Consider the following 8,507-nt stretch of genomic DNA (forward strand, 5'->3'; position numbering starts at 1 on the left):
CGACGCTACACCTAACCTTCAGTGTGTAGTAGCACGGGCTTTCAGAACTGAGTCTATACATACTATGACACCGGGTCATGTTGACCCTTGATTTGAGTGACTTGCCTCTGATTGGGACAGTCATATCGAAAGTAGAATTTTTAATTTTACTTTACTGCATCCAGGAGACTAATGAGGGGCGCGATAGTATAGTGATTATGGCGACGTTCTCCGGCGCGAGACGTATGGAGTTTGAGCTTTAAATTAATGATAGTGTAAACACGTCGATCTGCTCTAAGAGCGCAGTCAGAGCGGTAAATCTTGTTAGTTTAAACGGCCTCTTAGTCTCATTGTGTTGTGTCCTTAGGAAAGGCACTTTATTCTCACTTCCTTCGGATGAGATGGCATACACCAAGGTACTCGACACAAAGTTATCTACATGTTCCAGTCACCACACCCCGTTGCTTAGTCACATAGACAATAGTTAACACAATGGCAAACAAGATAATGAAAGTGAGAGCATATATTTTATTATAATCTCTGGTGAGCGTACAAAGAAGGCAGACGCTACAAGTTTTGACTGGTACAAGTTTCCTGAGCAGTCTGTTCCTTTTACTGACTTACGTCGGAAGACCCTTTGTTACAGCTTAAAACTCTGGCAAGACCGTTGGTCTACCTGCACGGAAAACAAATTGTATAAAACTCTTCCTGACCTGTTAAAGCCACTTCCTTTAGTGGCTTCAAATAGAAAAGAAGAAAGTGTTTTGGCCAGGTTACATACTGGTCACACTTATCTAACTCATGCTCATCTGCTTAAAAGAGAAGAGGCACCATGGTGCTACGCATGTGATACTGGTTTTACTGTGAGTCATTTTCTCACCGAGTGTGCTGATCTGTATGATCAACGAGAAAAGTATTTTGGCACCTCGAGCTTGAAAAGTATTTTTACAGAGGTCAGCTCTACAGCTCTTTTTGGGTTTTTAAAGGAGTCTGGTCTTTATTTTAAGATTTGAATTTTAAAACTACCTAATTCATTTGACATATGGGGTTTTGCTTTGACTTTTTTGTTGCCTTCGGGTGACGTTACGGATTTTATGTATTAGAATTGTTTTAATCTAAAAATGTGTAATGATTAACTTGTGGGGTCCTGATTTGGCCTATTATGGTCCGCTGGACCCGAAAAGCAACAGCTAACTAACTAACTAACTTGACACGAAGTTATCTACATGTTCCAGTCACCACACCCCGTTGCTTAGTCACATAGACAATAGTTAACACAATGGCAAACAAGATAATGAAAGTGAGAGCAGATATTTTATTATAATCTCTGGTGAGAGGAGCGTGCAAAGAAGGCAGACGCTACAAGTTTTGATTGGTACAAGTTTCCTTGGAAAGAGAGTGACAATAAGGGAGGTAACTACCATCACTTTACATACGCGCATGAATCTTAGTCTTGGCAAATCTGACCACAGGCTAAGAGAGAGGTGGCGGAACGCAAGGGGAACTACTTCTCTCTTTAGGCCTAAGAATGGCCTGCGCGGTGCATGAAATAAGGGAAAAGTAGTACCTACTCAGCCAAACCCAAACTTTGTTTTTTTCAGGTTTAGGCTTCTCGATCCACTTTTTATTATTTGTGCGCACTAAACCGAGACAGACTACACTTGTGAACTTTGCCACCGGCAGTTCCCAAACACAGACCAATCCATCGGCATAATCTTCAATCTGATGAAGGCGGCTGATTAACTAACGAAGAAGACGTGCACTTTTAAGAACCTGTATTTTCCAGCATAGGTCTAGGAGCACAGAAACACACAGATGTGCATGCATGTGGTTCACAGCAGAATACTCAGTACAGGGGCGACGCACACTATGTAAAAGTAGTGGGGTTAATGATCATGGCTGTATAACAAACTAAGACGGAGACTACGAGGCCATTTACACTAACAATATTTACCGCTCTGATTGTGCTCTCAGAGCGGTCGATGTGTTTACACTATCATTAATTTAAAGTGAACTGACTGAGGCCGCTCTTGGACCACCTACACTAGGTGGATTGAGAGCGCTCCGGGCTTGTTGCTGTCAATGTCATGACAATGTTGCATCATCACTTTTGAAAAACACACATGGCGACCAATACTAGAACAAAATAAATCGTGGCGTCTTGAATGTGGACAAATGACGATACCAGAACCTTAATTCAGTTATGGTCTGAGGAGAAGATTCAAGAGATATTCTCGAGTTGTACCAGAAACCTGCATATTTGTAAAGGGCTAAAGAAACAAAATGCCAAAGAAAAATATGATTTAAAAAACACACACAAAAGCATAGCACAACAAAGTGTGTGTGTGTGTGTGTGTGTGTGTGTGTGTGTGTGTTTGTGTGTGTGTGTATGTGTGCATGTTTGTGTGTGTGTGTTAGTTGACTAATTGCATGTTTAAATATTTTATTGATTGATTGTGTGATTGATTGGTTGATTCTGGGATTGATTGCTTGCATGCATGTGTGTGTGTGTTTGCGTGCGTTTGCGTGTGGAATTGGTGTAAATTCTTCATTGCTAACTCATTGTTCATTACATGACCTAGCAATGGATAGAGGTGTACAGTCATCGACACTGCTAACTCATTGTTCTTTACTTCACCAGTAGTATTTCGTGTTGCTAACGCAGCCGGTCCAATACGCTGGATGCATCTTCAAGACGTTTGTCTCAAGACTCAAGACGTTTGCCGTGTACAATGGACCACCAATGTACCGTGTACCCGAGTATCATAAAATAAATATATATATACTGTTCAAAAAAAGAAACGCATAGCTTGTAATATTTGGTTAATTTAGTTATATGGCTACAAGGATATCCACCAAACTGCAGAAAATGTTTATCTGGTCGTCGACCTTTCGTCCATTGCCACAAGTGAGCTCTGCACGTGACGCATGCGTTATCAGTGGCTACAATGTCAAAATTGCTCATTTGGCATGACCACTCGTCATGCTTCAGTGTAATCTCGTGAAACTCGGGGAATATTGAGCTCTCACCATGTCTTCCAAAACCCATAAAAGCGGATTGTTCGCCACAAAGAAATCAGACGACAATTCAGCAACGAAAGATGGCCCGATTGAGCAGAGAAGACCGCCAAATTGCATTGGGTCGTTTACAAGCAGGCCAAAGTCAAAGTGCAATCGCCAGGCACTTCCACGTGTCCCAGAGCACTATCAGTAGACTGTGGGTCAGGTTTCAAGCCACTGGCTCCGTTGCTGACTTGCCACGAGCGGGAAGACCAAGGGCGACAACTGCTGCTCACGACCGCTTCATACGGCTCCGCCACCTCCGGAATCGTTTCCTGTCGGCCTCATCTTCTGTCCAGGCTCTCCCCGGGCCACACCGATTATCGGACCAGACCGTGCGGAACCGCCTGCATGAAGCTGGTTTGAGAGCTCGCAGACCTCACAGAGGAGCTGTCCTCACCCGCCGCCATCGCCAGAACCGAGTGCAGTGGGACAACCAGCACCTTCGCTGGACCGTCTGGAATCACTGGAGACACGTGTTGTTCAGCGATGAGTCCTACTTCCTGGTCCAGCGACATGATGGTCGGAGGAGGGTCTACCGGAGAGTAAACGAACGTTACGCGCCCAACTGTGTGGATGAGGCACCCGTTCATGGTGGTGGAGGCGTCATGGTGTGGGGGGCGATCAATACCGCTGGAAGGAGCACCCTGGTGCACGTCCAAGGGCGCATAACTGCCCAGCGATACGTGGAGGAAATTCTGCGCCCACACGCCCTTCCTCTTCTGGCTGACCAGGATGCCATATTCCAGCAGGACAACGCTCGCCCGCACACAGCACGACTCACCACCCAGTTCCTCACCGACCACCATGTCCAGGTGCTTCCCTGGCCATCCATGTCGCCAGACATGAACCCGATAGAACACCTCTGGGATGAATTGGACAGACGTGTGCGTAGGCGAGAAGAAGCGCCGGCAAATCACCGCGATCTATTGCAGGCACTTCAGGAGGAGTGGGACACCATCCCACAGCAAGATATCCGGCATCTGATCCAGTCCATGCCCAGAAGGTGCCGGGCAGTTGTTGCTGCTCAAGGCAGTCACACCCCCTACTGACTTGACAGCCTCGGCACCCAATCGTATTGATTGACTGATTGATTTAAAGATGCAAATGAACTGTGTGTGCATTCAACTGTGTCCATACCAAATTTCAAACAAATAATCCAAATATTGGATTTTCTGTTAATTTTTTCGAAAAATAAAACAAATTTGGCAAGTAGCAACTATGCGTTTCTTTTTTTGAACAGTATATATGTGGGCGTCTCTGATACTGAGCACAGACCAAAAATTGATAGGTGTACAACTTTGGGGATGTGTTTGGACACATTGCTGCAAATATGACAGAACCAAATGTTATTCATTTGCCTTCTGAGGCATTTTACTAATAAAATGAACGCTCAATATTACAAAAATCTGTTCTTGTGAATTTATAATATATTTTTGTAATCCGATGAGCGAGTCAAAATGGCGACGAAATGTGTGACATCGGTCAACACGCAACTTTGAAGTGCTCGTTTTTTAAAATTACACAGTTTTCAAATGCGATACAGGTGTTGAAAATACCACAAAGGATGAAAGTTAAATGATGCTAAGCAAAGTTGATAAATGACAAGGCATTTTGCCTAAACAGGCACGGTAAAAAGTCGGTCGCGTACATCCATTTTTCAAGAAAATATGAGAGTAGAATCATCTAAGGCCAGCAAAGCACATACACTAACATATTCAATAACAAATGGTCTCAAGAACTCACATTTTCACTGGCTTCTTTGTGCTGTGAATAGCAAGTCGAATCACACTATGGATGTCTCTTATGAAATCATTATGTTGCCATACCCCAAAGATTCAAGAGACATTTGACTTTGGAAAAAACACTCCTGAGAACACACCACAAGCATGTTACTCTCCAAACAGTGAATTTTGAATGACAAAATCGATTTAAAATTCAGTAAAATCAATAAAAAAAAATATATCATCGAAATGCTGCAAGGCTTGTTTGAATTTTGTTCAAAACTCAAAATAGATGTACACACCAATGGCTACTGGTTTTGACAAGCAAATTAAATGCAATTTATTCTTCAAAATTACGAAATGAAACGCTGAACGTCATTACAATACGTAATTTCGTCGTGACGTCATCCGTACATATTTCTGTTCGGCCGGACACTGTTTTTCAGTCGGTACACTCAGATATTTGGCCTGTGAACCTGTACCAGGCTTGATCCTGTTGGAGTAGGCTATAAATATCAGTCTGCTTAACCTCAACGTCTGATGACCACAATCGGTGCAGAAATGAGATATAACGGGTTTTAACTGACAAAAGTTTGTTTTTCTTCTTAAAAGGTGTATATCTAAATTCAGTCAGGGTTTGTGGTCCTATCAAACAAACATCGTCAAAATCAAAGAAAAATATCAAACCTTAACTGTTTTTAACGGACAAAAGTTTACTTTTCTTCATCAAAAGTTTGAATTGAAATTTAGTTAGGGACAACAGATCTACCTACAAAATTTCACTAAGATCGGTGAAAAAATGGGGTTTAACGGTTTTTCAAACTGCCAAAACTTTGGTTTTTGTCTTGAAAAGTATGTTATGATATTCAGTTAGAAACAACAGACCTACTAACCAAATTTCACAAAAATCGGCTTAAAAATGAGATTTAACGGACTTTTAACTGCCAAAAATATTGCTTTTTTCTCTTGAAAAGTATGTGTTTCAGTTTAATTAAGAACAACGGACTACTATGCCAATTTTTGTGACAATCCAACTTTAAATTACAAAATGTCACACTCTCCGTGCCAAGATTGAAGACGCCCACATATATATAAACACGATTTTCACAATGATAAATTATGTCAAGACTTACCACAATCGTTTTCTCCTTCACTTGAGCTTGCATCATCATCTTTATAAGAAGACCCCGAGTCATCATCTAAAAACAACCCAACAACAAACTAGAAATGTGTTCAAAGAAACACCAAAACTCCCTTTTCGAGCGAAAACACGCATGGTTCAAACATCCGTAGCGCCCCGACGACCCCCCCCCCCCCCCCATTCACCCCCCTCTTCCTTATCAATTAGTTTCTGTTATGTTCTTTCAGCAGTAAATTTGACGGGTTTTTCCCCCCCACAATTTGTGAACGCAAATTAACTTTATTTAAAATAAAAAAAAGTTTTCAATATAAAAGTAAAATCTGTTGTAATGTTGTAGAACTAGTCTATAGAATCATTTTAAACTATGTTTGATCAAAATTGAGCCAACAATGGGCCGGTCAGACAGACTGACGTAATCTGAACAAATTCAGCGCCTCATTTAGCAACCACCCATGCCGCTAATATAATCAAAAATTTTAGTAATACATTTTTATTTGATTAATATTCTTACCCAACTCACATATAGCAATTAACCCTAGTTCAGTGCTGGTAATGCTGTACGCGTTCCCTTGGTAACAAGGAAGACGCCTCTAAAAAAAAAGAGTGACCCTGACCCCTAAAAGGGACAAGGCCAGACCGAGATCGAGGCTGCCTTCCGTATGCGCGCGCATACGCCGCCATCTATATTCATTCTAACCAAAGCCCAACTCACTTCTTTTTTTTTTTTTTTTAGATAGATAGAACCCCCAAAAGCGGGGAGGCGGGAGGGAATAAACAATGTGAGTTGGGTAAGTATATTAATCAAATGAAAATGTATTACTAACATTTTTGATTAAATTACATACCTTATCCCAACTCACATGTAGCAGATTGCTACTGTAGGCGGAGGGAAACTCACAATATCAAGAACGGAGAACTTGTTCTGCCGCTACCATAGCTGGTAGAGCGGAACTACCGTACTGTCGCGTTCCCGCGACATTTCTGAGGTAGTAATTGATAAAAACGTCCTCTGAGCGCCAGTAGGCTGACTCAAGAACCTCTGAGAGGCGCCCAGAGAGGAGGACTGCTATTGACAAGGCCCAGGCTCGAGCCTCATGAGCTCTGGCCGCAGTAAGAGGACTGCCTGATTGTCACCTGACTGGCCTTGCCACCAAAGATAGGCCTGTCGAATCAGTGTGGCTACACATTTGGCCAAGGTGACTCATGAAATGTCTTTACCCCGAGCCGAGTTGAGGGAGATAAAGAGTAGTTATTTGACTTTCAGAACGAATAGGCAATGTCCGGGCCCAGTATATGCTGAGGGCCCTAACCGATCACGATCACGAGACTTGATTTTTTTGTCATCACGGATCACGGGCAAAGTCCCATCACGATCACAGAAATCGAAATTTCGGCAATCACGGTCACCGAAAAGTTCAAAAACGCCAATCATGATCACGATTTTAAACCCTTTGGGGCCCTCATTTGTGATCAGATGGCCAAGCAATGGGTGAAATCTTTTATTCTAAAGCCTTATGGCTCGTTTTGACAAGCATTAAACGGATGAAATTAACCACATGCAGTTTATTCTTCAGAAAAATGCACACAAAAAATGGGTTGGGTTCGGTGATTTGTACATAAACGTCTTCCTCGCGATAGATTCGCTGATTTGTCTTATTAAGCCGTCATCAACACGAACACAATGATTGCAGAAGAAAACTCTGTACCTACACGACCGAGACTCAAGACTGATTATTTCACAGCTGCAATGTGAATAGAGAACAAAGACGTTTTGGGTAAGCTTACTCACGTCAGGTCTTCACTGACAAGCTAGGAACAGACGGAAAATTCCGAACAAAAGTAAATGACGTCAAAGTCTCTTTCGCTTTGCGTGTAACTTTGTCATGACGTCTTTTTGTGACGACAGTATACGCGACAATTTGTTCGCTTCCGGTGTCATTTTAGACTGAAAAGCAACTCAAAAGAAGGAGCTAAGCCTGTGTCTTGAAACAGCTGAAACACTCTTTTGGATTGCCGTTTCAATGTAAACCAAAATGTTAAAGAAAAAAAAACAAGGTTCAGTTGCGAACTGACAGCGGATTGAGCATTTATTCCTGTTGATGAAGGTACGATTGAAGCTTTATTCTCCGTCGCGATATAACCTTCGTGGTTGAAAACGACGTTAAACACCAAATAAATAAATAAATAAAAGCTTTATTCTCTCCGTCAACCAACAAGACTAGATTTGTAGCAGACGAAAAACAAAGTGTGCGTTTTTCCTGTCTTGTGAAGGCGATTATGTCGTTATAAGTTATCTGTACGTTGTGAAGACATTTCATCCATGGAATTGTTTTTTTCGTCTCGGCAGAGTGAATGATATCATGATGTCTTTTCCGGAACTGGACAAAACTGGCCTTGCCAAGACTGAAACAAAATATAGTTCTACAACTTGTCGGCAGAGCCTCGAGTCGTCGCGATATAACCTTCGTGGTTGAAAACGACGTTAAACACCAAATAAAGAAAAGAAAGAAAGAGCCTCGAGTGACGTCATCATATTCATTGACCCAGTCTCGACAAAATATCAGGCGATACCATGGATGGACGGAGCTGTAACTTATACATAT

Source organism: Littorina saxatilis, linkage group LG14 (genome assembly GCF_037325665.1).
Source record: "Littorina saxatilis isolate snail1 linkage group LG14, US_GU_Lsax_2.0, whole genome shotgun sequence".
Classification (NCBI taxonomy): domain Eukaryota; kingdom Metazoa; phylum Mollusca; class Gastropoda; order Littorinimorpha; family Littorinidae; genus Littorina; species Littorina saxatilis.